The 17,024-nt window shown below is 37.1% G+C and overlaps 1 long non-coding RNA gene and 1 pseudogene across 1 annotated transcript; both read left to right on the top strand.

The window, feature by feature from the left end:
• The first annotated feature begins 4,465 nt into the window (after positions 1 to 4,465).
• LOC125910951 (uncharacterized) lies at positions 4,466 to 6,219 on the top strand. The gene is made up of 2 exons (XR_007454220.1): positions 4,466 to 4,544; positions 5,653 to 6,219. It is a non-coding gene; the product is annotated as an uncharacterized LOC125910951 (long non-coding RNA).
• Positions 6,220 to 8,793: 2,574 nt separating this feature from the next.
• On the top strand, positions 8,794 to 16,792 carry LOC125911443 (sorting nexin-19-like; annotated as a pseudogene).
• Positions 16,793 to 17,024: the final 232 nt, after the last annotated feature.

Genomic DNA, 17,024 nt, shown 5'->3' with positions numbered 1-17,024 from the left:
CTGGGGAAGCTTGGAAAAGTGATTATCTGCCCTTCTCTGACTCTGTAGACAGAATTAAGCTCCTATAGCAGAATTCTGGAATAGATTTAAATTGAGAAACAAAGAGAGTGGATGATGTCAAACAGAAGCTGGATGTAGGATCCAGGCTTGGTGCAGCGATTCTCTCTATTTTATTATTCTCCCATCCTCAGCCTCTTAGCTTGTCACCTCTTAGTCATAATATGCCTGCTACGCTCTAGGCAACTTCCTCCCACACCAATACCAATTTGAGACAGGAAGAAAAATGGCTTAGATTTTCTCTTCAGAAGACTTCAGTTTTTTTCTGGGAAGAAAATAGTTCCCAGATCGTTCTCCCACCACACTCCCAATCCAAAACATTTATCTTACATTTTATTGCCCAGAACTACTTGCTTGCCATTTCCTAACTCAATTACAATCCAAACATAATGAAATTGTCATGGTGGTGATCGATTTGTAATTGTTTCTGGGTTTAGGATGAGCACCTGCCTTAAGATCGAAGGAACCACTGTCTTAGGCAAAGCCAGTCTGAGTAGGTTGAGACAAAGGCAAAGAATTGGCCCAGTGGTAGGCAATGAATGACCTCACCATTCACAGATAACAGATAACACATAACAGCAGACACTGCACCATGATCATCTTCACCAAACCTATATATAGCTGAATTATTTGGATTTTGTTCTGTGCTTGAGAGCTACCAGAACAGATGAGGTGATTATTAAATGATCGATGGCAACATGGTAGACTTCCAGTGAATATTGACCCTCATACACGTTCCCCATAAACCTCTGTCTCTCCCCAGTGCAAACTAACCCAGTTTGGGTTAGGCATTATAGAATTTAGATGCAGGTGAATATCAAAAGGAGAATAAATTTTCTTGTGTAAATAGAATTACATATTTTAGCCCAATCATGTAAATTTAACAATGTCTTTGTTTTACAAACACAAAGTCATATGAGTCATATAGAAGAAATAAGAAAATAAAAAGGATTTCATAATAAATGGGCACTTAATTATGCTTGTTATTATAGCACTCTCAGAAAAAGGCATACATAATTTTCTTCTCCCTCTTTGCTCTCCTTTATCAAGTGCATATTTAAATTCATTATGAAAAAAGGGGAGAAAGTTCATAGCGTTTTTGTGATCAAACACCTTTTCTAATTAATCTTGGCATCTCAATGTAATGACATTGAATATTATAAAATTAACTTTTTATGCCCTATTAGGGGCATCTTTATAAAAAATGTGTCATTTGTGGAAGTATTTTTTTAGATCAAAAGATACAACTCACCTTCAAAAGTCTTTGAATTAAGGAATACTAGAAAATCATTTATTTTATTATATTTTATCTTTCCTTTATTTATATTTATATTTGCTAATTCAGATGACAAACATGGTATATGTAATATATAATAAAAATATAATTTTACAAGAGCACTTCTACAAAAATAACCCAAATGATCTTTTACCTTATTTCTCCCAAAATGAAGAACCACAATTTACCTTCATCATTCAACTTCAATCCTTCCACATTCATGGCCAGAAGATGTTCAATAATGCTAAGTATATGAAAACTTGGATGTAACTATGGGATTTCTACAAAGGTTTTCTTGGGGTCTTTGTTCTATTGTCTCCTTTGAGAAGCCTTTGGCAAAGCAAATGTTAAAATCTCTTTATTTTCTCATTAAAGCCTTGGGTGCAAAAAAAAAAAAAAAAGGTAGAATATAAACTGCTCCCTAAAATGAAGCAGGAAGGAGAAGACAGTTTGGAAGGACCTAATCAAAATCTTGTGAATTCTGTTCATAAGGGCCATAATTATACACATAAGATTTTTTTTTTTTTTTGGACTCTACTTCCCATGGCAACAAGTGTTAGCCTTGGGAGAAGTGAGGGGCTCACCGAGGACTGCTTCAGGGACGACTGAAGTCACTTAACGCTATACTCTTTCCTATAATACTGAGCTTCTCAAAGGTACGATTTGTTGTTTCTCGCTCATTTTGTGTCTGGAGCACTCAATCACAGCACCCAGTAGAAAGTAGATCAGGGTACATTTTGATTCAACTGAATGGAATTGGTTTCTTTAATTAGGTCCAAGGAGGATCTATGGATGCCTGACAATCTACTTCCACTGGCCAGATGGTATGTTCTTTTTGGTTTATAATCCTTCAGTCAAACACTTGACGAAACAGGCATTGCCAAGTGTTCTTAGTACCTGTTCTCTAGTAATCCATAATGTCTGGGGAAGTGAATGAACCATTTTAAATTATCCAGCACTCCTTCCTCCATTCTTAATTCCCCAATGAGAAAAGTTGAAGGCAGTTAAAGATCAAAAGAAGGAAAATCCAAGGATGTCACAGGTGGAACTTTAGATTAATACAACTTGTCTGTATTCATTAATGCCCTTAATCAGGTAATGTTTCTGGAAGAGTCACCCAACCTCGCTCAAGAAATGAGGCATATTTGCCGAGAAAATTCAGTTACAGTTTGAAATCAAAGCCAATGCTATCTTTTATTGGTGCTATGACTCTGGATAAATCAGGTAAGTCTAAGGAGCTCATCCTCTTCATGTTTAAAACAGGGGCAATGATAATTGATACAGAGGATTATTATGAGAAACATGTAAATAAAATAATGGATATGAAAGAATATCCTGTAGTGTGCAGACTTCTAAATACTCCTCCTCACCAATGTTCCCATCTCCTTGTATTCTCGGCCATGTAAAACCCCCTCATGTTGAGTAACTTGTTTCTAGCTAATAGAATGTGGTAAGAGTAAGAGAATGATTATTTTGTGACTAGGTTAAAAACACTATATCGAGGTGCCTGTGTGTCTCAGTGGGTTAAGCACCCGACTTCAACTCAGGTCATGATGTCACAGTTCCTGAGCTCGAGCCCTGCATCAGGCTTTCTGCTGTCATCACAGAGTCTGCTTCAGATCCTTTGCCGCCTCTCTCTCTGCCTCTTCCCCACTCACTCTGTGTCTCTCTCTCTCTCTCTCTCTCTCTCTCTCTCTCTCAAAAATAAACAAACATTAAAAAGAATAAGGATATTTTATTTTATGACTCTCTTTCTCTTGCTAGCTTTGAGAAAGTCAACTGTCATGTTGGAGAGACCCACATGGGGAAAGCACTAAGGGTGATTTCCAGTCAAGAGCCAGCAGGGAACTGAGGTCCACAGTCCAACATCCTGCAAAAAGTTGAATCTTGCCAACAGCACCATGAATGAACTTAATATCCTTGGCCAGTTGAGACCAGACCTGAGACCATAGCCCTGTCTGATACCTTAATTGTAGCCCGGGAGAGATCTTGAAGTAGAGGATCCAGTTAAGCCACGACCAGATAAGAGACCTCAAAAACAAATGTGAGAAGATGAGTGCTTGCTGTTTGAAGACACTAAGTTTTTGATATGTTAAGCAATAATTGATAATTAATAAAAATAAAAGCTAAATATATATACACATATGTGTATATATGCACACACATATGTGTATTATACATATATGTGCATATATACACTTTCATATGTATGTACATATGTACATGACACACCATAGTTTTATGTAATGTAATATACATGTAATACAAAACACGTAACTATGCTCATATAAATATGCTGTCCCTTAACTGCATTATTTTTCTTTAACCGCAATGAGAGCAGCAGCATGAGATAACAATATGTCTTGCTACTAACTCAAAAACTTTGCAGTAAACTTTCGACAAATGATGAGTATCACTAGGAAAATGCTGGCTGGTCAAGGGCCACTATGTGTCACAGAGAAGCTGTCTGGCCCTTTGCCTCGCAGGTGTAGAAACTTGATTCAAAAGTGTCTTTAAATGGAGTGGATTTGAAGGCTGTTTCATGCAAAAGAAACACACAGGAGATAAATCTAAATGTAAAAGAAATGGATAAGTCGTAATGAAAACTGTCAGGTTCCGTGAACTAGAAAGCTTGGGGCAGGATCTAGAGCCTTCTCTCTCTGAAGGCTCTCTGGCACACCTGTCAGCCTGCCATTTCTATCTCTTCATGTGTCCCTGTAAGGCTGGGAAGGAATGGAACTTTAGTCAAAAGACCAACCTTCCTGGAAACTTCTGGAAAGGAAGTGCTGATACAGGTGTCTCTGCTATTCCTTTCAGAAATTTCTGTTGCTTAACGGCCCTTATGACTGGCAAAGCCTTTCCTAGGAGGATTATGACCTTGTTCACCCAACTGTGCACCCAGGGAATATTTTGTCTCCCAGATGACTTTTGTCCCTCTGTGCTTATTAACCGTGTGTTAATTGCACACTTAGCTTTCCCTATCTGCGCTTCCATATGTGTGTGTGTAAATGGTGCGAGGCGTGCTCTCCTGCATGGCCCATGTCATAGAATCTCTAACATCGTTATGTCACAAAAGCATGCTTTCGCAATATTTATTGCTTCATGGATTTATGTAAGAGCAACCAGGAAGTGCGTACCGCGGCGAGCCAAGCTCCGGCTTCCAGTATCTCTCACAGCTTAATCTCCCTTTTCCTCACCTCCAACAAATTAGGTATTTATCTAAACTTCAGGTACTCCCTTCCATAGCTGACATAATAATTCCTACTTTATACTTTTAATATGAGGGCTCAAGAAATAAAAACAAACAAAAACGAAAATGAAGCAAAACAAAAACAAAGAAGAAAACAGTCATTAAAACTTCCAAACTTTTGGCTAAGACCTGTATAGAGGCATTGATTTGGGTCATTAAAACTGTAAGATAGGAATAATTGTTATTCTAATTTTATTGACACGACAAGGCTCAGCTAAGTTAAACAGTTTGTCCTAGGTTATTGAATTTATAAGTAATGGAGCTTAGAGTGGAGCCTGTGTTGTCTTCTCTTAGAAAGTCTATTCATTCAACTGCTCAAGCAGTTGCTGGTATTTCTTAGCCTGCCATTGCCTCTCTGCAGTCTATTCCTTCCATAACAGAAAATCTATGTTAAAATAAAATAATTAATATGTTAATTATTGAAATCATTTGATAACATATTAAATAAATAACATTCTAGTAATTAAATTATAAATAAATTACATATAGAAATTAATAAATTAAGTTAAATCTGTTTGTGTAGAGAACCCAGAATAGTTCCCAGCACATAGTAGCAGGCAATATATGATACATAACAAATATTTAATTCTTAACTAAGATCGTTAAGATCCATTTTTTTTTAATGATTATTTATTCTTGAGAGAGAGACACACACAAAGTGTGAGCAGGGGAGGGGCAGAGAGAGAGGGAGACACAGAATCCAAAGCAGGCTCCAGGCTCTGAGCTGTCAGCACAGAGCCCAACACAAGGCTCGAACCCACAAATTATGATATCATGACCTGAGCCAAAGTCAGATGCTTAACCGACTGAGCCACCCAGGTGCCCCAAGATCCATTGCTGGACATACATCATTTAATTTCAACCTTTATCCTTAGTCACATGTATGGTACTAAGCTTTGTGCCTCTGACTTCTTTTGTTCTGGAAAATTTCAAGGGATTAGCCTAAAGGGATGTAGATGAAAACATTTCACTCCCTCCTGCTTTATTCTCCAACTTCTTTCCTTCCTTCCATCCTTCCCTCCTTCCTATTCATTCAAAGAATACTTATTGTATGCCTGCCATGTGACAGATTCTAGTTACTGCAGATGCAGACCATGATGAAGGTTGGATTGAGGTAAAAAGTCTATAACAAATCAGCACGAAGCCATGAAGGTTTATGTCCAATCCATGTGATGTGTCCATCTCAAGTCAACAAGATGGTCTCTGCTCTATGCTGTCTTCACTCAGGGCCCTGGATGGTGGATACCCACCTATGTGCTACCATGACAGCTGAGACAAGAAAAAAAGGAATGTGGTAACTATGCATTATTAATAGTGACATATATCACTTCCATGAATTTCTTCTGGGCCATGGAGTCCCATGGCCACACCTAACTTGAAGGAAAAGTATAATTTTCTCTTTTCCCAGACAGCAAACCTGGTAAACAGCATAGAAACCTTGAAGGACAACTCCAGCTATTTGTCTCTCACCTCACTTACAGAAAGTTCGAGGAGGTGTACATATAGACAGTAATCATTCACTGTCTTGTTCCTAATTAATCATTTTATTCTCTTTCCATTTCTTTGCATTCAGCCATCCAATCATGTATTGAATGCAATAGTACATGTTAGGCAGTATATACAACAAATAATAATTTTTTTAAAAAAAAAGAAAGACATGCTGTGCTTCTGTCACATATGTTGTAAAAGATAAAAAGTAAGTAAAATATTTAATATGTCAAAGGATGATTATGGTTGTATACTAAGGAGAAGTAAAAGCAGGGAAGTTGGGGGGATTATGTAAAGACAGAAGATGTGTGACAAAAATGTAATTAGGACCAGTCTTGCTGAAATTGATGTTTCAATATGGAATTCATAAGTAAAGCTTCTACATCTAAACAAGTCTAGAAGCAACTTCAAACACTTGCTTATAAGAACTGTTTGGTGACCTGTGAAAATCATTGATTTGGAATTATATACCTGCACCTCAACAATAACAATAAAAATCATTGGATGCAAAAAAAAAAGGACACCAAATTAAATGAAATGCAAACAAACATAAACAAAAATAATTTTCAAAAATGAAAAAGGAAATCTGAACTCAAGAATGGGGTGGTGTAAGCTATAAAGTAGATGAATTGTAGATTTTCTTAAAAAATTCAGAGCCATATTTTCTATCTTTTGGATAAAGGACAATAATTTTCCAATTCTAAAATAATAAACATGCATGTGTACCCAAAATATATTTAAAAAGAGAACGAATAGGAAATATATTTTAAAAATATTTTTGTTGCTATTGTGAATTTATGTTTTCATAATGCACAACTGTAATCACTTAGCATACAAAACCTTTTTCTTTCATTTAATATTAGCAGTTTTTAATGGCATGTTGTTATCTTTATGTAAATCTTATCTAGTGTTTTTTTTTTAATTTTTAATGTTATTTATTTTTGAGAGAGAGAGAGAGAGAGAGAGAGAGAGAGAGACAGAATGAGTGGGGGAGGGGCAGATAGAGAGGAAGACACAGAATCAGAAGCAGGCTCCAGGCTCTGAGCTGTTAGCACAGAGCCGACCCGGGGCTTGAACTCATGAACTGTGAGATCATAACTTGAGCGGACAGTGGAGGCTTAACTGACTGAGCCACCCAGGCACCCCTCCAGTGGTTTATAATATGCCATTGTTTTGCTTAGTTGCATTTTTGTAAGGTATTTATTTCCCAGTATTTCAATGTGCAGCTTATAAAAATCATTTTGTCTATTAAATATTTGGTAGAGTGAAATAGGACTTGAGAAAATAAACACATAGATTAATAGGATCATCCTTTCAAAGTAAACATGGGGAGCGCCTGAGTGGCTCATTCTGTTAAGTGTCGGACGCTTTGTTTCAGCTCAGGTCATGATCTCATCATTCCTGAGATTGAACCCTGTGTCAGGTTCTGCACTGATACTGAGAAGCCTACTCGGGATTCTCTCTTTCCCTCTCTCTGCCCTTTCCCTGCTTATGTACTCTTTCTCTCTGAAAACAAATACATATTTAATAAAAATAGAGGTAAATCATGGGATTTCTAAGAGATGCAGAAATTGGTAGCTCTACTTTGGCACCCAGTTGTGAAGAACGAGCCTGTTCACCTCCAACCCCCTCAGGAATAACCATAGAGTCTTTATAAGGTGCAATATATCATAGATATTTCAGCTTCATTCTCCATCAGCCAAAACTTTGAGAGACAACATCAAGTCACACTTCAGCATGGAACATCCATAAACAGACCTGTGACACTTGTACCATTCAAGAGCAGTGATAAGCCATGTTAATTCATAAAACAGACATTGATGCGTATTTGGCATTTTATTTTGGAAGATGAAATTCTTTGATACGTGAGTATGGAAGTGTTGGGCTATTACATGGTTTCAGCCAGGGCTCTGTAATTTGTCTATCCACCTTTTTTTTTTTAACTCCAATATAGTTAGTATACAGTGTTATATGAATTTCAGGGGTATAATATAGTGACTGAACAAGTCTATATATATTACTCAATATTCATCAATCGTGGTAAGTGTACTCTTAATCCCCATCACCTGTTTCCCCCAGACCCCCACCCACCTCCCCTCTAGTAACCATCTGTTTGCTGTCTATGGTTAAGAGTCTGTTGGCTTGGTTTGTCTCTCTCTCTCTTTGTCCCTTTGTCCCTTTGTTTTGTTTCTTAAATTCCACATGTGAGTGAAATCATACGGCATTTTTCTTTCTCTGACTGACTTATTTCACTCAGCATGATACTCTCCAACTCCATCAATTTGTTGCAAATGGCAAGATCACATTCTTCTTTACGGATGAATAATATCAATCTATATCTACATCATCTATATTTGTATCTATCTATAGACATATCTATATATACCACATCATCTTTATTCATTCATCTGTCTATCCATCCTTTAAAGTCAGCTCTTGAGTCTTTTCTGTAGAACTGAAAAGAAAGACCACCCTACAATGAAGAGACTTTCCAGTCCTTTGATCTCAGTGGTGTGATTTTTTCCTACATACTCTTCATTCGCTTACCATTTAAATAAATAAATTCCCCTGACTTTATAAAATTAACACACTATTCTATAGTTAATGATGATTCTTTTTGTCTGTTCTTTTTGTTAATGGATAAGGAAGAATATCCAAGATAAAATTACACCCAGAACATTCACTGTACCTATCTCTTCGGCACAGAACAGTGCTAAGCACCATGGAGAAGAGAACAAAAGAAGCAGACATGTGCCCTAGAGAAATTAATCTCTATCAGGTGTGTGAATATGCCACAGATAATATTCTGTATGGAAATGTACTTATTTTGGTTTTGTGACATTTGGGCAATGAGTCCTCATGTTACAATTACTTTTGAGCTCACCCCTTAATTCCTCCAAGCTTTCTCCAGGGACAGGAAACATCTCCAGCCTAATGAAGTTTCTTTGAGAGGAAGAAGGCATGACCATCAACTGATCGTTTACAGTGTTCTCTCTATACCACATAGTAGGATTGGATAACACATTATTTACCAGTTTTCCTCTCAACTATCTGCTGGGATTGCAAAGTGTTTTTCCAGTGCAGATGAAAATATTGAAACTCCAAGATACTTAAATAAATCTTGTTCAAGGCAGGTAAGAGTAATTATATAAATATGGTCTTGTGTATTAGTTGGAAAGTATCAAGACAAACACTGGTATCTGATTGTGCAACATGGTCAGAACAAAGTACTTATGTGCTTTCCTACTAAATACCAACAATTGTTCATTACTTCTAATATGACTGTGGTGATAGGTATAAATCATAGAAATAACCACTTACACAAGTCAACCAACGGAAGGCAGGAAAAAGAACTCCATCACATGATAAAACCTATAAATATTCCTAAATTAACTAATAATTCTTGATAAGATCTAGAATACTCTTAAGCCTACAAGATATTACTGAGACAGGTACATCTGAATGGCTCAGTCGGTTAAGCATCCGACTTCGGCTCAGGTCATGATCTCACAATTTGTGAGTTTGAACCCCACTTCGGCTTTGTGCTGACAGCTCAGAGCTGGGAGCCTGCTTTGGATTCTGTGTCTCCCTCTCTCTCTGCCACTCCCCTGCTTGAGCTCTGTCTCTCTAAAAAAATAAATTAACATAAAAAATTTTAAAAACAATATATTACTTACTAAGACAACAAAGAAAAGAGTTACTCTTATTGCATTTATTGTTTTTAATAAATTAATATATTAATAAAAGCAATTACATAGATGTCATAAAAAGAAATAATCAGGACTCAGTTCTGCCATTAGTCTGCCAAGTCATTGTAAGCCAGCTAGTTTATGACTTTCAGCCTCAAATTCCTTATTTATAAAATTCTGGTATTGGTACAGGTTGGAATTCCTCTAATCAGCAAAACACTTTCTATTCCTGCAGCAGACAAAGGAGAGCATATAACTTTGTATCTTCCATCAAGGGTGATCTGCAAAAAAAGAATAGAGTAGGAGGTAAAAGGGTAGAAATAGAACCATTGGCTTCTACTATGTGCAAGGCAGTGTGTAGGGTGCTTTACATAGAACACCAAAATAGATCTCACCAAAACTCTCTTAAACCAGGACTTCTATCTGCACTTAATAGAGAAAAATATGCTATAAAATATGGTTGGGTCAGAATTTTAACTATGCTACAAAGTAGAAAGAAACAACTAGATAATAGAGGCAGACAGGGAATTTTGAGATGACAGAAGAATGAATAATTCCTTTTCAGAAGACTCTTTTTTTTTTTTTTTTGATGTCATTGAATCTAGGAAGTTTAGGTTGCAAACACTAGAACTTTTCCAAGTCCCTTACTTGAGGTTGGAAGTGAAAGAGCCAAGAATGTATCACGGTAATAAAGATTAAGAAATTGATTCTTGTTCTAAATATCTTTGCTCATTTGGCTGCAAACTTTCAATGCTTCCTTGGAACTAAAAATATAAATCTAGGCAGTCATGGCTCATTCTTTATAGTAAAACCTCTTTGAATTCATCTTTCTGAGAGTCAATTAAGAATTGAATGTTAGTCTTCAAGTTTTCCTACATGTCTGTTTGGGCCCTCTCTTTTTTCTAAGCTAATGAGGTCTCTACTTTCACTTTGACCTTATCATGCTCATATTTGCACTTCACATTTTTCCAGGTGAGAAATATCACTTTGCTGGTACCCATCATCTTCCTGCTTTGGAAAGAATCTCCTGCCCATCTTTTCTTGGGTTCATGTGTATTAAACTGTATACCGTTGTCTCACATATGGGGATTGAACTGCTATTCTTAAAAGGGCAATTAAGTGACATGATCAGAAAAACACTGAAGACATTGCTTGAAGCTGATAAATCCATCACTGCCCAATAATTTTCAACAAATACATGATTATAAAATATAGACAATTCTATAGTCCAATGGTAAACTTAGGACTCCCTTTAACGTAAAATGAAATGTAACCACTAGTTAGACGTTTAAAACTATTTGAAGAAAAAATTAGCCCCTTTTGGTTACCTGAGCTACAGGGTGCTCTGAGAGGCATCTTGATAAATGAAGCTCCATAACTATTTATTGGTAGAGGTTTCCAGAATATCTTTAAAGTGGTTTGTGGGAACAAAAATGAAATGCGCCTTCAACAAAGTTTAGAAGTAAGAGCACCACTCAAGATAAAACCACAAAGTTGTTGTCTGGTTCTGGAATATTGAATTTGAAGCTATCTGGGAATACACAATGGAGAGATAAGGAATGTCTATAGCAGGAAGAGCCTTAAAGGCCAGGCAAAGGGGCTTCACCTTTCTGTGAAAGCACTAGAGAGTCAGGAAGTTATTTTTTAAGGAGGTGAGACACTGGAGTCAAGGATTTCATTCATTCATTAACTCTTTCTATTTCTATCATCTAGCTATTCCTCCCAGTTGGGGACCTCTTTTCTATTATGTATAGTATTCAAGGAAGCTACTGCCCACATCGTGCAATAGAAGTAATGCACGCAGAGAGATCCTTTTTGGCTTGACCAAATGAACGCTCCAATCTGGGGTTTTAAGTATCAATAACAACATTGAGGTGTTAGGGATTCACAGCCACTAGGTCACTAATATTGATGGCCGCTGGTTAGTACAATAGCAATGATGATTTACTGGCTAGAATACTGACATACAAGCTACTAGAAATGCAGCCAGCAAAAGCCCCAAAAACATCCTGAATGAATCCCCAAAGGACATGTAGACAGTTACTTGTCAGACAGCTGTGCCAACCCAAGACCTCAGCAGTGGTGACCTGGGCACAGAGACAGAGTTCACTGACACAACTCTGGATCTGTTTCTCTTGCTGCTAATGGAACAGAGGAGATGACTATGTGTAGAAAATACGCAGAAAGTTCTTCATAATTTTGGTATTCTGATTCAGAAGTGGCTAGAGGTGCAAGTGGCCGATCTAACATGTCTGGAGTATAGTGCCTCTGGCTTCTTTAGGAGTCCATCTGGCATGGTGGAATTTTGTGTAAGTATCCACAGTCTATAAGAACCCAGGAACAGAAGGTGGCTTCTGAGACATAGTCTTTGCAAAGCCTGATGGGGGTTCTACCAGATGTTATAGTAAAAATTCCTAGAGTGGACAAATGTTGGCTGAGCTGCAGTCTAATTCTGGAGTCTCTACTGCAACCCCTCATCAACAAGCATTTGATTTACTGCCTTTAGGATGTAATCCTGGGATTCTCAGATAACAGTACCTCTGTTGAGGGATCTACCATGATCACATCAGTCTCAGGTACTCCGGGGTAAGAGGATGGATGTCTCCCCTTAGCCATAGATGAGAAATGGTTGGGAAAGGAGAACTACTTTGCTACTGAGAGACCAGTTGGGAAGCCTGTGCCCTCTGGAACTGGGTTTATCTCAGAAGTTCTGCTTGGGGTCTCCGTGGAAATCTTCTTCCCAGTTCTACTCCATTTGTAGCAGGAGATAGGGCAATGTATGTGCCAATAGCATGCATACCTATTTCTATACCTGTAAAAAGAGTATATATGACATTGTCTGCTTCTTGTCTTGCAGAATAGCTTTGGCTTACACCCATTATCCTATCCATATTATTTCAATCTCTCCCATTTATTCTGTTATGTATCTAATACTTATAGTCAATTATTTGGTGTTCAAGCTAGCCAGATTCATGCAACTAGGAACTCTGCATGATTGAAGAGTTTTGAGCAGAGGAATGACCAAGTTTGCATTTAAGGTTTTACACTTAGGGCTGAACTTGAATAGACTGAGACTGAATCAGATTTATGACAGGAGCACATAGGCAGTGGCACTTAGGAAGGAGGAAACAAATAATTTTTGTGTGATTCTGTAACAATGCTTCCCCAAAAAGTTCTATTGGATTTTGAACTGGGAAACATTCTTAATCGTCTCCCATCAACCGTATCCAGTCAGAGACAAAGCATATGGTGCAATATGTTGCACATTTAGGCAATTGCTTAAAAAATTTTTGACAAACTTATATTGGGTCACTAGTTTAATGAGAACCCACACGTTATTGCTATACAATTTGTGAAGCCATGGCCTAAAATGTATGATATAATAATAAGGATGTCTCTATAATTTTAGGGACTTAGGTTTAAGTTTCCTTTTAAGAGAGGTGTGTGTGTGTGTGTGTGTGTGTTTACTAATAACATTCTGTGGATATAGAAGAATATGAAGAGAAAATATCTTTCAAGGACCTAAGAGTAGTGATGTGTAAATGATTCTGTTCTTAAGAAGCAAGATAAAACCATAAAGTCTGGAAATTTCCTTACCAAGAATATCCTTACATTTTTTTTGTACACTAAAGAAATGCATTTTTCAAACTTTTAGTATATATGTTGATCGTATGGGATGTTGCTAGAAACCAGAGTCTTAATTGGGCTTTTTTTGTGTATGACACATGGGGAATGATAAGCAAATGTGAGACCCTCATCTATGGACATTTCCAAGTTTATGTACTACATCCCATAACTGGCTATAACTCATCCTCAAGGAAACCACATCTAAGTATACATTCCTGAGAGTGACATCATTATGAAGAAAACTTACTAATTTAGTTAGTCCATTTTTTATAAAAATTATATATTCATCTGTTATTTAAATGAAGCATATTTTTTAATAATAAAAAAGTGATAGTACCATTTCCAAACCTCTACGTCCTCAAACGCTGTGTCTAAAGTCAACTTCATTCAAATACCTAATATTGGTTTATTCTTTTCTACTTCCTCCGCTATAATTCCAATAGTAATTTGGTAGGATTATATGACAAAATCCTACATCTTGATCATAATTCTCTTACTTTTTGATTGAATCATCAAACATGTCAGCATGTTAACTGTTGTTAGCAATGAAAGTTTGTAATTCATCTGTAAGTTATTTACACTAACAGGTTCTGAGTCCAGCTTTGAAAACTGACAACGTGCCAAGTGGAGACTGCTGCTTAGATCCCCCTATTTTGGGATAGCCCGCATTATTAGAATAAGTCCCCTAGATCATATAACCAGACGTTCCCAATGAACCCATACACTCTCTATGCCCCATACACTATGATCTGTCTTACTTCCCATCCTCTACTTGTGATTTTTCTTCCCACTTTGGCATACTAACCTTTATTTCACCAAGCAAGCTGTCCATTCAAGGCCCAAATGAAACTATCTCTTCCATGTAACATCATTTGAGTAAAAAGATAGACTATAAACTTTCCTTTTTACTACATTAATTTAGCAATAATATTAATGAAGTCAATATTTATCACCACAGTTACTCCTGGGGTCTCCCTTACCCTTTTCTCTTCCCAACGATCTGTGAAAGCAGATTAGTGATGTGATGCATAGATCCAATGTATAGGGAACCGAGGCATGAAGAGATTTTAAAACCTTCTCTGGGCCCCATAGTTCTGTGATTCTAGGGCTGCGATTTGACTGCAGCTTAACCTAAACTCAAAATGAACAGTGGATACATTTAATCATCCTTTGCTGATGCTAATTTCCCTCAACTTCTGTGTTGCCTTTTCCACCACACTAAACTTGCTGACGAATTCATACTCTGACTTCTGATAAATTGTTTATGTTTCTCAACTTCTCGTGTGTGTCTTCCAACCACTGCCTTGAGGGCAATGTATCCTACCAAATGATTAATCCATAGAAGGGAGCTCAAGAAATAGCTGTTGAATAAATATCTGTGCACATTATGGAGATCATTCCCTGTTGGCTGATACGCAAGACCAAGGCTCTATTGATTCTAGACTAAAGTGACTGAGAAAAATGCAAAATTGTAATAGGCATCACAATAGGCCAAACAAGTCTAATAAAGCTGTTTGTTTGTTTTGTTTTGTTTTGTTCGGGCTTAGTTTGGTTTGGTTGTTATGTAGTTCCTGAATTTACTCAGCAATAGAGTCAAGATAGCTAATAATGTCAGTGATGGTAGGAATCTAGTGCCTAGAATCCTGTAGAGCCTGTACTGAGGATTTTATTCTAAGCTTTCCCTTTCTTTGTGATTCCCAGTTTCTGAAGAGTGCTTTATTTAGCATAACTTGGTAGGATTTGAGATATTATATTCTTATAAAGGGGGAAAATGAGGTGTTTCAAAATATCTATAAATATTATTCATTTGGTCTTTAAGAAGATTTTGCATCAGTTTGGGGTCTAAAAATAGAAGAAAGAAATCTCTTTTACAACATAAACACACAGGAGCCAAAGTCCCTTTCAGCAGAGAAAGCTCTGTGGTTACTGGAGTGTATACAATTATAAACTCAATTGTTAAATCAAAACACATCCCAATCACCCTAGCATGTCGCTTTTAATGGGCAATACATTCCCAAGAAAGCAAGTTCTCTGCTAACAATATTGAACCAAATCATCAAAATTCAAAGACGGGTCTATAAAATGTGAAATTCCATCAACAAAGTGCGCAGTGGGCCACAGTGTGTAGATTAATGGGCAGCCTGTCAAGTATTTTAATGTATGCCTCAATCGTTGAAACACATGTGATGATTAGTAAAGTATTTGGCCCAAGCAATAAAAGATATAAAATAAATTAAAATCATGACACCTTCTGAATTAATAAAGCCTTTGGTTAGGCTGTATTGATAAATCACAAGCACAGATTAAAAAGCCCCCATAACTAGATACATCCCCACCCACCCACCCCCACCCCCCTGGGGCACGCTGAGGTCTCACACTGGCCTCTTCCAATGGCATCTTCCTAAGTGAGGATCTCTGTTAAAAGGTGAATACTATGTCTCTGAAGAATCTTAGAATATGACTACTCATTGGTTTAAGCCTTGAATATAAGCCATCATCTATACCTAACATCACTCACTCACATTTCTTTTGGCTTCCAAAAATTAGATTTCTTTTTCCTAAGCTCTTAATGTCAACTTTGCCCAACAGGGGCACTCATAATTTGGAGGGGTGAGAGAAAATCTTCATCATTAAATACTGCCTTTTGTAGGTAGTCTATTCCAGAAGGTAAGGCACATTACTGTTATTTAAGGATTAAATTGTATTCATGGTTTGCTTTCCTCGGTTTGCTATTCATTTCAAAAGTCCATTAGATCCAGCACCAGAAGTTGAAACACATGTGAAGTATTTTTGCACCAAAAATATAAAAGCCAAAGTATTTTTGCACAAAAAAAAAAAAAAAAAGATTCACGGTCATTGCTCTTTAGGACCTCACAGTTCAAAAACTGAAAGTTACTTACAATAAAAATACAACGTGGAAAATTCTATGAAAAGAGTAACAGCGGGATGTGATGTGAGTAATTTATGTGGGACCTAACTGAATCGGGGTGTTGCAAGAACATCAGGGAACTTTCCTCAGGGAGTCAGTACAAGAGGGTCATCTTGGACAATGATAATGAAGATATTTCTGGATGAGGATATGAAATGAAGAAAGTATTCTTCCATGCAGTGGAAGATATTTAGCTTGGACAGGAGGAGACACTCAGGGTGACAAATGGGAAAGAGTTGCCACACATCTCTTTTCAATTATTTGACATTGGATTAACCTTTTCCCAATAATCAAAAGACAAATCTATCAGGAGATAAATTTAGCTCTTTCTTTCTTGAACAGCTTTCAAAAAAATAAAACGAACTATTTCTGAAGGCAACAAGCTCCCCATTGATAAAGTGGCTCAGATGTTGAGCGACAGTGTGGCAGCATTGTGGAAGGTTTCAGCCTTGGTGGTCTATATCCCTGTGAAATGAGTCAGATGTTTCAAAGGGGAGAGCTAGCCTCTGAAAGTCATTTTCAGGGCAGTGTACTCATGATAACTCAAAGTTGCCTTTTAGCATAGAGTTTTGCAAGAAATAGGTAAACATCTTGTCATATACTTACACTTCTTGCCGGATATGTAAATATCTTGTCTTCGGCCCAGATAATGAAATGTATGTTTACACTTCTGTCCCTGTTTCTCCTGTACTTTAGTAAAATTTCTTT

This window comes from Panthera uncia (assembly GCF_023721935.1).
Source record: "Panthera uncia isolate 11264 chromosome C1 unlocalized genomic scaffold, Puncia_PCG_1.0 HiC_scaffold_3, whole genome shotgun sequence".
Lineage (NCBI taxonomy): Eukaryota > Metazoa > Chordata > Mammalia > Carnivora > Felidae > Panthera > Panthera uncia.
This window is presented reverse-complemented; position numbering and strand designations above follow the sequence as displayed.